Consider the following 16,517-nt stretch of genomic DNA (forward strand, 5'->3'; position numbering starts at 1 on the left):
CACGGTATCTAAAGAACATCAATATGACTACAACTGATGGTTCACCATATGAAGTTGAACATGATGTTTGGGAGGAAATAGCAAAGATGAAGGAACATATTAAAAGGCAAGACCAAATTATTGAACATATGAAAAACAAAGAAGGCAATGTGAATAATGAAGCAGAAGAGGTAAATGACTTCTTTATCCCACTTTTTGCATGCATTTTTGTCAATAGTTTACTCAGATTTGTTAGTTCTGCAGGAAAACCTGCAATCAAATGCTAATGGTATTTCTCGGTTACCAATACTACATCGTCAAAGAAAGGTAATGTTAATACATGTCTATATCATTGCTTGTCAATTGAAACCTTTGTATTAATATTTCAATTTGTAGAGAATACAATGCAATAGACCTGTTGAGGCGCGCTCGTCTATGCAACACGACATTTCTGAGGATAATAATTTACCTCGTTTGCACGAAAAGGTTATACCTACACTTACTCCCACTAATATCACAAAGATAGAATATAAGATAGTTACTTGCTTACCGTTGTTGTATCATGGAACTAGGCTGGCGACCATGATGTTAACCAATTACAAATTCAAGAAAATTCATCATCGCCACACGACCTTGTTATTGATTCCGAGCCAGAGGTTATTTCTGTGGGCTTTTGAGTTTGAAGTTGCAAGTTTCTATAGCTTCAAAATATCAATACCCTTCCATCTAATATATTATCTCTTGGTAGGTGAGGGAAATGAGGGATCCTATGGGTGAATCTTTTTCAAGACAGAACCAACAGGGTACTAGAACTGAACATCCGCACTTGGCTCGCTCAAGAAAAAGGCATACATCTACCATCAAGGTAAAGATCCGCCAGGGGCCATGGTTTACTGCAGACAAATTCCCAACCCGAACCACGTTATCATGCCTGCTTGAGAACTTAATTTTTTTTACAAGTTTTGTTTGATCTTCTATATGCAAGTAAGGCTTAGTTTGGAACACAGTTTTTAAAAAACCAATGTATTTGTTTGATCTGCTATATGCAAGTATGGTAGTGTACGACCAGATTAATCACCTACGGTTACATGGTCATGCACAAAGTCAGTTTCCTGTAGTCCGGTGTAGAAGTGTGCTCCAACTACCAATTTATTTATGGGTAAATAGCATGCTACTATTCACCCCGTAGATTTGAATGCACAACCAGCTCACCCTGTTCGAACACTGGAATAGAAAATAGAGGAGTGGAATAAAACGTAGGAATGTGGTCAGAATGTGCCCAGGCTCCATGAGGAGCGAACTAAAGCTCTGACTTTTAAATGCACACGATCTGCTAGCTTAGCAACTTGTCATATATCTCCCCAGGAGTGCCCACATGATCTGCCTTGCAAGGGCTCACGTAGTGGCTGGGATGCTTAAAAAACGTGGTGGCTTGGGATGTGGGAGTTGCGACCGATATGCAGGTGTACCCAAAACAGTAGATGGAAAAATCAATGTACCGATCATAACTGTGTTGGCTGGGCTACTCAATTAGTTCTTTTTTTGTGCTCCTCAATTTGAAATCCAAATGTTGTTATATTAAATTAGAAGAAGAAAAATCAGAACCCCATTCCTTACTTCCATTTACATCAACAAATGTTCACATGGTGATGCATCGTAGCAATATTTATTCTAGTTCAAATATAACACATGTTTATGTTTTGAATATTATTGCAGATATTACACATACCAGATTAGTCAATAAGAATTTAAATAATTTACATATTTAACCATGGTTAATGCCATTCTACGTGTATTTAAAAGATTCACTAAGGCGAATTTGAGAGTGTGGCGTGCTTTCGTAAAAGGTCTGTATGTGTGTGTGTGTGTTTTCAAAGAAAGAAAATAATATGCTATACAAAATAGTGGCGTCCCTAAAAATATCCTATTATCATGTTATATCGTGTTATAGCATGATATTAACAAGACATTGTACATTGATCAGTTTAGCAACACAATTCTTTATACTCTATAGCGCACTATTAGCGGTGGTATAGCATGCTTTTTTTTTACCGTGCTTCCACAAAAAAATAGTGACTATCATTTTCAAATAATGCATTCAGCCCCTTGCGTTTGCTACGTGCCCAGGCTTTACAAAAGTGCTAGCTCCACCACTGGTTCACATTGTTCATGTAAATTGTATTATCATTGTCATTGAATGCTAATATTGATCATAATATAGGCTAGTGCCAAAGTAGGTTTGAAGACTTCAACATATCCCAACAAGAGGAATGTTGCGTATGGTACTATTCGTAGTATTGATCCAAGAACTAAGGCGTGTGGTATTGAGTTAGGTGCTGAATTTGCCCTTGTGCGCATAGATCAACCTTTGCTTGATAATGAGGAGTTGGTAAGGGAAGTTTCTGATTGCAAGACAATTGGTGAAGCGTTCTCTTCAGGACACTTAATTGCATGGCCTTCAGCTTTTGTAAGTTAAAGCTTCTCTTCAACATTTTGAAATCATATTTGTGTGCATTTAATCACATATATCTAACGTGCAATTTTATTTTATAGATTCGAGAGAAGGATAATTGAGTTACGGTTGAATTCTCGGATGCGGAAGCAAATAAAATCTGAAGATTTTATCTATCAATAGTCGTAGTTTAGATTGATATATTGAAAAATGTAATATCATCCACAAGTTCTTTTTCTTTCGTCCAGTTGATGCAAATTCTATGGTATAATATTCTTCATAGTTGTGTTTTCTATGCTCAAAATGATATGAATGATATCTTTATTGTAATGCACATGTATCATACACTTGTATATTCTTAATCAGTATCTTCATATAGAGGATTTCTATATGTGTTGTGCTTCTATTTCTATACCATTTTGGTGCTGCTCGCATAATGATAAACTGATCAACCACTTGTGCAATTGCATCAATTTTATTAAATAAATTTATATTCCATAAAATAGGTACTGAATTTTGTGATTAATAATAAAAATACACCAATTATGTTACCATATTGATATAGTAGTGTTACTATAGTTACAAAATTTTGTTACTACAGTACTTAACTACTATAAATTATAGTGTTACGATAGTCCGATATTATGTTACTAGTTGATGTCTACTGCTTGTGTTACTAGAGTTAGAAAAACATGTTACCACCATTGTTGTACATTTGTGAAAATGTGTTACTCTGGGTGTTACTATAACTACAAAAATGTGTTACCAGTATGTTTGGTAACACATAATATGCATGTTACTATACTATAATTGTAACACTATTATTAACATATGGTAACAATTACTATGTGTAACAGTCAACATCACTTAGTAACACGGCCTAATGGAACACATTTCAAATTGTGTTACTCTCTGACCTAGTAACACACTTTTGGGCCTATAGTAACACAAGACGGTGTTACCAAAGGTCTGTCATGTTGTAGTGTACGTTATGATATATAATGCAATAGATCTCAAGAGGCAAAAAGGTTTTCTTTCAGTTAGAACCAATAATCAACTTAATACATCTCGAATTTAATCTCTAATACATCACTAGTATAATCTATACATGAACTAAAAATTTATGAACGGCAATATGCAGGGCCAGCGGCGGCGACAAGCACAACACGCACAGGAGGAGCTCACCCGGGCCGACGGGCTCGGGGCGGCGACAACGACGGGCTAGGGGCGGCGACGACGACGGGCTGGGGGGCGGTGACGACGACGTTCTCGGGGCTTGGATGGCGGCGAGGAGGACTGGATCGGTGGCGGCGGCGACGGTGACGTGCTCGGGGCGACACTACAACAACAACCCCTCTATAGCAACGCATTTTTCCGTATCTAAAAGTCTATATATGCGTTGTTACTGTATTTACCAACGGTTTGGGATGCGTTGCCTTATCCGGCGTTGCTAGCGCATAATGCAACACTTATATCATCATTGGTAAAAGGAACCGTTGCAAGAATGCAACACATAAAACAAACTTGTGCAACACTTCTATATGTTGGTGCTTAACGAATAGGAATCAAAATCCTATTGCTTGGCAACGAAGAATTTGCAAAGCTTCAAGCGTTGGTTCATATATAATGTGAAAAATAATATTTTTATACATATAGCCAGCAATTTAAATTAATGCTTCACAACATGATGATAATTATCAAGTGAAGAAAAACAAGAGAATATACTCATGAGAGGAAGAAATCATATATTAGATAAAACTTTTTCTTTACAAATGTGAATATTACACAAGGAAAACCATCCAAATGGGATGTATAATCTAAATGGTTTCTGACAGTGAAATTTAAATTGAAAGCATCCATCAACATCCCTACGACTCTATTAAAACATAATCTAGGAACATCGCCCAACAGGAACATCATCCATACAAACTTAACTAAACTAAAAGCATATGTCTTCATCATCATGAACAGGAACATCATCATCATCATCATTGTAGTATACTTGCATGTTGCAACACACCGATATAATCATCCATTTATGTTTTGAATCTACAAAGAAAAGAGCAAAATGAACTGTTAACACACAATGCATTGACATGATTTAAGTAGTGATAGACGCAAGATATTAGTCACTTACAAAGGTATTACGGTTTTTGCGATTGTATACCAAATCTTGAATTTTGACAAGTGCCATATGGACAGGCACTACGCATAATTCATTAGTAATCTCAGCACCATCAATTTCGAATTTAGGATCAACTCACAACTGTAGCAAGAGCTACGTCTCTGTTATGATTTTTTAGTCTCACTAAAAATACTTTTGTTCCTGCCTGTTAGAGAAAATCAAATTTACCATTGGCACAATCATGTCGAGCAAAATAATTAATAGAAATAACACATATAATAGAAAAGGTTGAGAGGCCAAGACCTGTCATGTTTGCATCTTTTCCTCTAGTATATGGTATCTTATGTTGTCCCATGAGATGCCATCTTCTAAGTCTTTCAAGGGATAAGAGATTATAAGCCAACTAATGTACCTGCCTGCTATTTGAAGGACATACCAATATAAATGGGGTAGGTAATAGTGAAAGTGTGTAAAGAATGTAAAATGCTCAAACTATGCCACATAGAATAAAATGGAAGGAATCAAGGAAAAATATAAGAAGCCTTTCGGCATACAACGGCTACAACCCAACATCACACATGCCATATGGTTAAGAATACATTCTTCTCCTGGTTAATCTCATGATGTACATCATCTATAAAATTCTATGAAGCCTTTCACTACCAACTTTTATTCGAGTAGAAATATGGTATGAGCAAGTGCATAATTCTAGGTCACCTACTGGAAGATATTGAAGCAGTATGTTGACCATTAATCAAGTAACAAAATATTACTATATCAATACCTGAGACATATTAAGCCAAAAGATAAATTAAATTTACTAAGTTAGTACAAATATAACATATTAGACATTGAAAAGAAGCTTTGAGACATAAGATCCATCGTAAATGAGGTACTCCGAGTACCAACCCAATGATTTTGCATAAAGTGCGGCGAGAACAGGAGGGTGTATCAAACATTAATTCATCTTTACCACCAACTTCTAATAAAACAACCAGTATATATCTAGATCAAATTCTAAATAGCACATGTGAGTGGATAAATCAAAGGAAGTGACACTATTAAGAGAATGAGAAGATGAGGCAGAGAAAACAAGACTGTAGTATGTTCGAACAAATAATTAGGATGCCATGATGCCTTATTTTGTAAACTACAAATATATTACAGATATAGATATGGTGATATAATAATTAGTTGGAAGTTGCAGGCATCCAAAAAATAATATTGAATGTGGGCAGATGAACGATGCCAATAACTGAAATTACATAGAAACAATTGACATTTTCGAATGGAAGTTCTTTGCATTTAGTTAATATATTTTCCTTTTTGTTTTTGCAATGTATCAGTACATGACCTCATGATGAATAAAGGAAAATCACAGTTAGTGTCTATGGATGTAGGCAGGCATAGTATAAAGAGGAAACTTGTAAAAGGAAACTTGTAAAGGAAAATCACATCACGAGAATAAAGGAGTGATACTATGGATGTAGGCAAGCATAGTATAAAGAGGAAGCATGGACCTCAAAGTTAGTGTCTAGAATTTGGCAAACCAGCAGAGAGAACCGTGTAGGTATATGTTATTAATAATAGGAGAAGGGGACAACAATAAAATTCCAAAAGCCAAGTGGATAAATGGAAAACATCCACGGTACGTTTAGTATTCCTGGAACACAAACTAGTTCAGCTATCTCCAAAAAATACAGAAGTGAGATACGTTGCAATAGGTCTAGAATCATGTCACTTGACTAAATTAGTACTACTTGTCTTAGCGTGTAGAATTTAACTAACATGTCACTTGACTAAATAAGTACTACTTGTCTAATCATAGTTTTATAAGATTTTTTATCTTCTAGTGTTATTTAGGGATTACACAACAAATATTTTCTGATCATAAATCATAAGTAAAAAGTAGGATTTGCTTGTGTAATTTTTTTTTATTATATGACATGGAGCTCACATAAACATCTTCTTAAATAGAAAGCATAGCTTGTGGTACATGTACTCAATAATATTTTCAGAGTTTTGTGACAAGCAACAGTTATGGATCAGAAGATTACCTTCCTTACGCTCTTGAACTCCAGTTGTAGTGGGGAGAAAGCCTTATGCAGCTCTGGGTGCTAATGTCACCAGATGCTTATGGATAATCATGCGGAGAACTATGGATCACAAGCCCTCGGATCCAACAAGTACTCGGCTTCGCCATGCACCGCACCGATGTCCTTCTCCCCGAGCGTCATAGCGGCCTACTTGACGGAGTTGCGTAAAGATGCCAAGCTGCTCCTCAGTTTGTAGTAGCAGAGAACATAGAGAGGTAAATGGTCTTTTAAGCGGATGGAAATATGTAAAAAAAGTTACTAAATTATGCCTCAAATAAAATAGAGGGAGAAACTTTTGGGATCCTGTCCATTGCAACATATTCAGTGCTTTAGTGTGATTACATTTCTCAGCACTCAGTGGACGTAATTTGATACTTTAACCTGCTCTGAAGTCTTGCAAATAAATAAGACCATATGACGGATCAGGCCTACAACATATGGCATCGTAAGCAGAAAGTGGAAATCTGAATCATCAACATCAACCACCATACTAAGACAACAAGACTTATTAGACAATCACTCAATCACATAATCAACGAATGCACAATCAAGTTTTACTTCCACCGGCTGGTGACAATTTCCTAAGCCATTACTAGAATCAATTCAATCACAACAAGTGGCTTTAGCTCACCTGCACACCAACTAGATGTAATTCAGTTTGTCGGTCATTATCATGGACTGGCAGACCATAAGTTTCAATTCCCAACTAGATTGAAGTGAAGTAGAGTATGATGTGGAAAACAAAAATTGGTAGAAGAGAAGCGTCCCGACTCACGGCGGAGGCGCGATCGCGAGGATGGTTGTAGTTGCAGCTCCCCTCGTAATCGCAGGCCCAAGTGCATAGGAAGTAGACGCAGTTGGTAGTAGGAGAGTGATGAAGAAAGGCGGCGCGCCGGGATGCAGGATCTCAATGGATTAGTGACGAGGGACGGCGGATCGGGATGGAGGGTCGCATGGGACTGGTGACGAGGGATGGTGCGCCGGGGTGGAGGTTCTCCGGCGAGTGGTGAGGGGCGATGTGCCAGGATGGAGGATCTCCGGCGAGTGGTGAGGGGCGTGCTCCGGTATGCAGGTAAGTTGAGGGGCGACGGCATGCCTGGGAGTCTACAAGCTCGTGAGGAATAGGAGGAGGCTGTTGACAGGGACCATGTAGGTTAATCTTGACAACCAACTTGGGCCGGGCTAGAGTAACAGCAGGAGGCCGAGGACAGGTTGTGGCCGGTTGCAAGCTCCAAGCCTGCAACGCTTTTGCTACAATGCTTATATATGCGTATCTACCATGAATTTTGCAACCTATAATCAAAACGTTGTAGAATATGTGTTGCTTTATAGGGGGTGTCCTTGTAGTGCGACGGCGGCGACGACGAGGAGGACTGGATCGGGGGCGGCGACGATGAGGCCTGGCACGGGGGGCGGCATCAAGCAATGGGAGAGTTTTGGGGGAAATTTTGACAACTCCCGCCTATATGCGAAAACCTTCCGTCCTGTATGGTGGCCCGAACCAGCACCCATACCAACCTTTCGTCCCAGTTTACTCACCAAACCGGGACTAAAGGTCAATTTTCAACAGCCCAAATGGCGGGGAAGAAGACACGTGTATTCCCGGTTTGCGGAACCAACCAGGACGAAAGGGGGCCTTTTGTCCCGGTTTGTGCCACCAACCGACACTAGAGTCTGTCTCTGGTCCCGGTTTGTGCCACAAACCAACACGAAAGGCCTGTGCCTCGCACATCCACGGTGCGGTTAGATGTCTAGTCCCACCTCGCTAGCCAAGAGAGAAGTGCAGTGGTTTATAAGCGCTTGTGCGCACACAGTCTCGAGCTCCTCTCATATGCAGGCTTCCGGACCTAAACTGTCACTAGCTGTTGGGCCTCCTGCATGCGTGAATCCTGGCCCAACTATCTAGTTGGGTTTCTAGTCGTATTCAGGTCGTGGTGGCCCATTAGTTGACATTTCTATTTAAAGAATATAGATTTTTGCTCCTACTTATTGTTTTTTAGTGATTATTTATATTTTTTGTTTCCTTTTTTACTTTATTTATTTTATTTTGTTCCGACTTACTGTTTTTTAGTAATTCTTTTTTGCTTTTGGATCACAAAAATTTATCACGGCTTCATACGAAAACTCATCTGTTACAAAGCGATTCCATTTTTTAGAATTATTTGAACTCCAGAGAATTTGTGTGTTCAAAATGCACCATTCAAAGCCACATCATCAATTTTCAACTATTTCTGACTTCATTTGGTATTTTTCATGCATTTATTAATTTATTTGAGCTAAATGGCCCAGAAATTGAAAAACACTACAAATGAACTCTGAATAGGTTGAAAGTTGGCATGGTATCACCATTTCATCCACATAGCATGTGCTAAAAAGTTGAGAGGGTTGCGGCAAAAACTGGATGCACCTCGTGTATAAATCGGACAATCTCTTTCGAAGTATCAGGGTTTCATACAAAAACTCATCTATTACAAAGGGATTTTATTTTTTTTGAACTTATTTGAACTCCAGACCTTCCGTGTGTTCAAAATGCACCATTCAAGGCCACATCAGCAATTTTCAACTATTTCTGACTTCATTTGGTATTTTTCATGCAATTACTGATTTTTTTTAGCTAAATGACCCTTAAATTGAAAAGCACTACAAATGAACTCTGAATAGGTTGAAAGTTGGCATGGTATCATCATTTCACCAACATAGCATGTGCTAAAAAGTTGAGAGGGTTGGGGCAAAAACTGGACGCACTTCGTGTACAAATCAGACAATCTCTTTCGAAGTATGAGGGTTTCATACGAAAACTCATCTGTTACAAAAGGGATTTCATTTTTTGGAATTATTTGAACTCCATACCTTTTGTGTGTTCAAAATGCACCATTCAAAGCCACATCATCAATTTTGAACTGTTTTTGAGCTAAATGATCCAGAAATTGAAAGGCACTACAAATGAACTCTGAATAGGTTGAAAGTTCGCACGGTATCATCATTTCACCCACATAGCATGTGCTAAAAAGTTGAGAGGGTTGCGGCAAAAACTGGACGCAATTCGTCTACAAATCGGACAATCTCTTTCGAAGTGTGAGTGTTTCATACGAAAACTCATCTGTTACAAAAAGGATTTCATTTTTCGAATTATTTGAACTTGAGAACTTTTGTGTGTTCAAAATGCACCATTCAAAGCACATCATCAATTTTCAACTATTTCGAACTTCATTTGGTATTTTTCATGCATTTATTGATTATTGTTTTTAGCTAAATGACCTAAAAATTGAAAAGCACTACAAATGAACTCTGAATAGGTTGAAAGTTGGTATGGTATCATCATTTCACCCACATAGCATGTGCTAAAACGTTGAGAGGGTTGCGGCAAAAACTGGACGCGATTCGTGTACAAATCGGACAATCTCTTTCGAAGCATCACGGTATCATACGAAAACTCATCTATTACAAAAGGGATTTCATTTTCTGGAATTATTTGAACTCCAGACCTTTTGTGTGTTTAAAATGCACCATTCAAAGCCACATCATCACATTTCAACTATTTCTGACTTCATTTGGTATTTTTCATGCATTTATTGATTTTTTTTGTCCTAAATGACCCAGAAATTGAAAAGCACTAGAATGAACTCTGAATAGGTTGAAAGTTGGCATGGTATCATCATTTCACCCAAATAGCATGTGCTAAAAAGTTGAGAGGGTTGCGGAAAAATCTAGATGCACTTCGTGTACAAATCGGACAATCTCTTTCGAAGTATCATGGTTTCATACGAAAACTCATCTGTTACAAAGGGGATTTCATTTTCTTAACTTATTTGAACTACAAACCTTTTGTGTGTTCAAAATGCACCATTCAAGGCCACATCATCAATTTTCAACTATTTCTGACTTCATTTGGTATTTTTCATGCATTTACTGATTCTTTTTAGCTAAATGACCCAGAAATTGAAAAGCACTACAAATGAACTCTAAGTAGGTTGAAAGTTGGCATGGTATCATCATTTCACCCACATAGCATTTTGTGTTTGCGCCAAGTAAGACCTTTGGGTTGGTCTATGTTGTTTGCAATTTAATTTTGGTGAAAAAATAGAAACTTTCGACCTGAGTCCAAGAACTTTTTAAATTCACTGGAACGTGTTTTGATCTCAATTTTTTACACAAGATTCACGTACAATTTACCTAGATTTTCTTAAATTTTCATAATTTTTGGAGTTACATAAGTATTCGAATTATACATATTACTTCCGACTATTCTATTTTTGACAGATTCTGTTTTCTTTGTGTTGCTTGCTTATATCGATGTATCTATGGGTTGTATCGGGGGGGTATGAACCATGGAGAAGTTTGAATACAGTAAATATTACACCAATATGAATAAAGAATAAGTTCACAACAATACCTAAAGTGGTGATGAATAAAGAAAGGGCTAAATAACCATTCAAATTTGGAAACTATATAATGGCACAAACAGAAACTAGATATATATAAATTGGTCCAAGCAGTACATAGTAATACATGCAAGCAGTACATAATAATAACTAGCATACATATATATACAAGTGTTCGCCGTTCTGAACACTACTCGTCTGAATCTAAATCTGAATCACAATGTCCCAAAGCTGGTGCTGCGAGGTGACGCTGGCCACAGTACACGATACTAATCTTGCGGTACAACTCGTATGCAACGTATACATCTTTTGTTGCATACTCAACGTTGATAGGGTCAAGTGGGGTCTTCCCCCACTTCTTGTGCTGAGACTTCGGAAATGAAGTCTTCATATCATGGTACTCCTCGTCGATCAAGGCGACTGCCAGATCAGCCATCGAAGTCCTTGGATATCGAAGCTGGAATAGGCCTTGGAGATCAATGTGGCACTCAGCTGGTATCTCAATACCAAAGCTGCGCCTCATATTCGGCCTGTCGTTCGTTATGTCAACACTAGCGAAATGTATGCCGCTGCAAAGGAAGTCCATGAGTTCTGGACAATGCTTGTCACTACTGCAACATCAAAAAATTAAAATGGAACAAATGTTACATACTGCTGCAACAAGGAAAAATGTTTCAATACAACTAAAGAGAAATTGAAGTCCCAATCCATGGCTGTTTGAAGGCTAAGGAATTCTGGATGTCTCGCAAGCTTAATCCCTATATGGATCCTTAGGAGCGTCCAATGCTCAACCGTCCCTTCTGGACCCGGAAGCAACAGTCCATGTACAATGACATTCTGAAGCCAAGGGAGAATCTATATGTTCCTCATGTTAAGTCTATTGATGTCAAACATATGCAATGCAATGAAAGGTATTTCAAGACTTCTCTCTCCCTCTGTGAGAAGATGGGCATCCTTGGTGTTATGCAGTTCAACAAAGACTTTGATGATGAGCTCATTGCGGTGTTCTTTTCCACCGTTCACGTGGGAACTGACGAGGCCCGTATTCTTCAATGGTAGGCTGTTTTCTTCTCCTTGGAAATCCTTTATGGACCTTCTTCACATTCAGGACAAGGGTCTTGAGACCCCTCTGGGATTCCGTCCTCACCATGAGTATGCTTCTATCTACAAGCAAGACGTGTACAAGTTTAGCCATGAAAAGTTCTCCTCTACTACATGCAAGTCCACTTGGGTGCTGGAACCCTTCTTACATATCATGCACTGCATCTTTCGTGCCACCTTGTTCCCCCATGTTGGCAATCTGGATCAGGTCCACTCCTATTTGGTCGACATGCTTCTATTCTGTGAGCAGCTGATAACCCACAAGTATAGGGGATCAATTGTAGCCTTTCTCGACAAGTAAGAGTGTCGAACCGAACGAGGAGCTAAAGGTAGGACAAATATTCCCTCAAGTTCTATCGACCACTGATACAACTCTACACACACTTTACGTTCGCTTTACCTAGAACAAGTATGAAACTAGAAGTACTTTGTAGGTGTGATAGGATAGGTTTGCAAGATAAAAAGAACACGTAAATAAAAACTAGGGGCTGTTTAGATAAAGAAACAATTACGTTAGTTTAACGAGTGTGGAAAAGTGGTGGTAGGAGTTGCGGAATTGTCCCTAAGCAATTGACTACGTTACTAGACTAATAGCAAGTTTTATGTGGGAGAGGCCACTGCTAGCATGTCATCCCTTACTTGGAATTCTATGCACTTGTTATTGGAACTATTAGCTAGCATCCGCAACTACTAACGTTCATTAAGGTAAAACCCAACCATAGCAATAAGACATATTGGTCCCCCTTCAATCCCGTATGCATCAATTTCTATGCTAGGTTGAAGCTTCTGTCACCCTTGCCCTCCAATACATAGTCCTATCAGCATACTACTAACCCTATGGTGTGATCCACGTGCGCGCTCATATGATGGGCACCACAGGACAGAAATATAACCACAAGCAAATTAAACCAATCATAGCAATTCATCAATCACCGATAGGACAACGAAAATCTACTCAGACATCATAGGATGGCAACACATCATTGAATAATAATATGAAGCATAAAGCACCATGTTCAAGTAGAGGGTACAGTGGGTTGCGGGAGAGTGGACCGCTGAATATAGATGGGGGAAGGTGATGGAGGTGTTGGTGAAGATGACACAGGTGTTGGTGTAGATCGCCATCACATGATGATGTCCCGGGCGGCGTCCCGGCACCGCCGGGATAGAGGGGGAGAGAGCCCCCCCCTTCTTCTTCGTCTTCCTTGACCTCCTGCTAGATGGGAGAAGGATTTCCCCTCTGGTCCATGGTCTCCATGGCGGCGGAGGGGCGAGAGCCCCTCCGAGATTGGACCTCTCTCTGTGTCCTTCTATTTCTGCGCTCCCAGATTCTGGCCTTTCACCGTTCTTTAAATTCCCGGAGATCTGTAACTCTGATTGAGGTGTCCTTTTATAACGATTTTCTTCCGGATATTAGCTTTCTTGCGGCGAAAGAAGGTCTCCAACCGCCTTAGGGGTTGGTCACGAGCCTGCCAGGCGCGCCTCGGGGTAGGGCGCTCCTCCTGGGCTCGTGACCCCCTCGGGCATCGTTTCGCGTTGATTCTTCTTCCCAAAATCATAAATATTGCAAAAAAATCCCCGTAGGTTTTTTATTGAGTTTGGAATTCATTTGGTATGGATATTCTGCAAAACAAAAAACATGCAACAAATAGGAACTGGCACTGGGCACTTGATCAATATGTTAGTCCCAAAAATAGTATAAAAAGTTGCCAAAAGTATATGAAAGTTGTAGAATATTGGCATGAAACAATCAAAAATTATAGATACGACGGAGACGTATCAGCATCCCCAAGCTTAATTCATACTCGTCCTCGAGTAGGTAAATGATAAAAAAGATATTTTTTGATGTGGAATGCTACCTAGCATAATCTTCATCATATAATCTAATCATGTCATGAATACTAAAACACGAGTGATTCGAAGCAATAGTCTATCATTTGACGTAAAGACAATAATATTTCAAGCATAATAACAAAGCAATCATGTCTTCTCAAAATATCATGGCCAAAGAAAGTTATCCCTACAAAACCATATAGTCTGGCTATGCTCCATCTTCCCCACACAACGTATTTAAATCATGCACAACCCCGGTTTTAGCCAAGCAATTGTTTTATACTTTAGTGTTCTCAAACTTTTTCAACTTTCACGCAATACATGAGCGTGAGCCATGGACATAGCACTATAGGTGGAATAGAATATGGTGGTTGTGGAGAAGACAAAAAGGAGGAGATAGTCTCATATCAACTAGGCGTATCAACGGGCTATGGAGATGCCCATCAATAGATATCAATGTGAGTGAGTAGGGATTTCCATGCAACAGATGCACAAGAGCTATAAGTGTATGAAAGTTCAAAAAGAAACTAGTGGGTGTGCATCCAACTCGCTTGCTCATGAAGACCTAGGGCAATTTGAGGAAGCCCATCATTGGAATATACAAGCCAAGTTCTATGATGAAAATTTCCCACTAGTATATGAAAGTGAGAACATAGGAGACTCTCTATCATGAAGATCATGGTGCTACTATGAACCACAAGTGTGGTAAAGGATAGTAGCATTGTCCCTTATCTCTTTTCTCTCATTTTTTTCCTTTCTGTTTTTTTTTGCTGGGCTTCCTTGGCCTCATTTTTTTTATTTGGGCTTCATTGGCCTCTTTTATTACTTCCTCACATGGGACAATGCTCTAATAATGATGATCATCACACTTTTATTTACTTACAACTCGATATTTAGAACAAAATATGACTATATGAATGCCTCCGATGGTGTACCGGGATGTGAAATGATCTAGCGTAGCAATGACATCAAAAAATGGACAAGCCATGAAAACATCATGCTAGCTATCTTACGATCATGCAAAGCAATATGACAATGATGGTGCATGTCATAATAAACGGAACGATGGAAGTTGCATAGCAATATATCTCGGAATGGCTATGGAAATGCCATAATAGGTAGGTATGGTGGCTGTTTTGAGGAAGGGTATATGGTGGGTGTAATGCACCGGTGAAAGTTGCGCGGTACTAGAGAGGCTAGCAATGGTGGAAGGGTGAGAGTGCGTATAATCCATGGACTCAACATTAGTCATAAAGAACTCACATACTTATTGCAAAAGTCTATTAGTCATCAAAACAAGGTACTACACGCATGCTCCTAGGGGAAGGGTTGGTAGGAGTTAACCATTGCGCGATCCCGACCTCCACACAAAGGATGACAATCAATAAATAAATCATGCTCCGACCTTGTCACATAACGGTTCACCATATGTGCATGCTACGGGAATCACAAACCTTAACACAAGTATTTCTACGAATACACAATTACTCACTAGCATGACTCTAATATCACATCTTCATGTCGCAAAACTATTGCAAGGAATCAAACATATCATATTCAGTGATCTACAAGTTTTATGTAGGATTTTATGACTAACCATGTGAATGACCAACTCTTGTTAACTCTCTAAATAGGTATAAGTGAAGCATGAGAGTTTAATTCTTTCTACAAAAGATATGCCCCGCTCTAACAAATATAAGTGAAGCAAAACAGCATTCTACAAATGGTGGTTTCTATGTGTAGGGAAACACGTAATCCAAACTTCAAATGATATAAGTGAAGCACATGAAGCATTCTATAAAGCCATACTCAAAAGATATAAGTGAAGTGCAAAGAGCATTCTATAAATCAACCAAGGACTATCTCATACCAGCATGGTGCATAAAATAAAAAGGAAAAATAAACACAAAAGATGCTCCAAGCATTTGCACATATACTGTGACGAATAAAAATACAGCTCCGAGTAAAATTACCGATAGATTGTAGACGAAAGAGGGGATGCCTTCCGGGGCATCCCCAAGCTTAGACGCTTGAGTCTTCCTTGAATATTACCTTGTGCCTCGGGCATCCCCAAGCTTAGGCTCTTGCCTCTCCTTATTCCTTCATCCATCGTGGTCTCATCCAAAACTTGAAAACTTCAATCACACAAAACTCAACAAAACCTTCGTGAGATCCGTTAGTATAATAAAGTAAATCACCACTTTAAGTACTGTTGTGAACTCATTCCAAATTTATATTAGAATTATATCTACTGTAATCCATTTTCACCATGGTTCATACCCCCCCCCCCCGAGACTACCCATAGATTCATCAAAATAAGAGAGCAATGCATAGAAAACAGAATTTGTCAAAAACAGAACAGTTTGTAGTATTCTGAACATATACCATACTTATGATACTCCAAAAATTATGAAAAATTATGATAATTAAGGAAGTTTTTATATCAATCAGCAGAAAAAATAATGAACTCAATAGCGCTCTCTGTATAGAAATAAGAAATTTTTTCGTGAGTGCAAAGTTTCTGTCTTTTTCAGCATGATCAAACAACT

The sequence above is a fragment of the Hordeum vulgare genome, chromosome 4H, assembly GCF_904849725.1.
Source record: "Hordeum vulgare subsp. vulgare chromosome 4H, MorexV3_pseudomolecules_assembly, whole genome shotgun sequence".
In the NCBI taxonomy this organism is placed as follows: Eukaryota; Viridiplantae; Streptophyta; class Magnoliopsida; order Poales; family Poaceae; genus Hordeum; species Hordeum vulgare.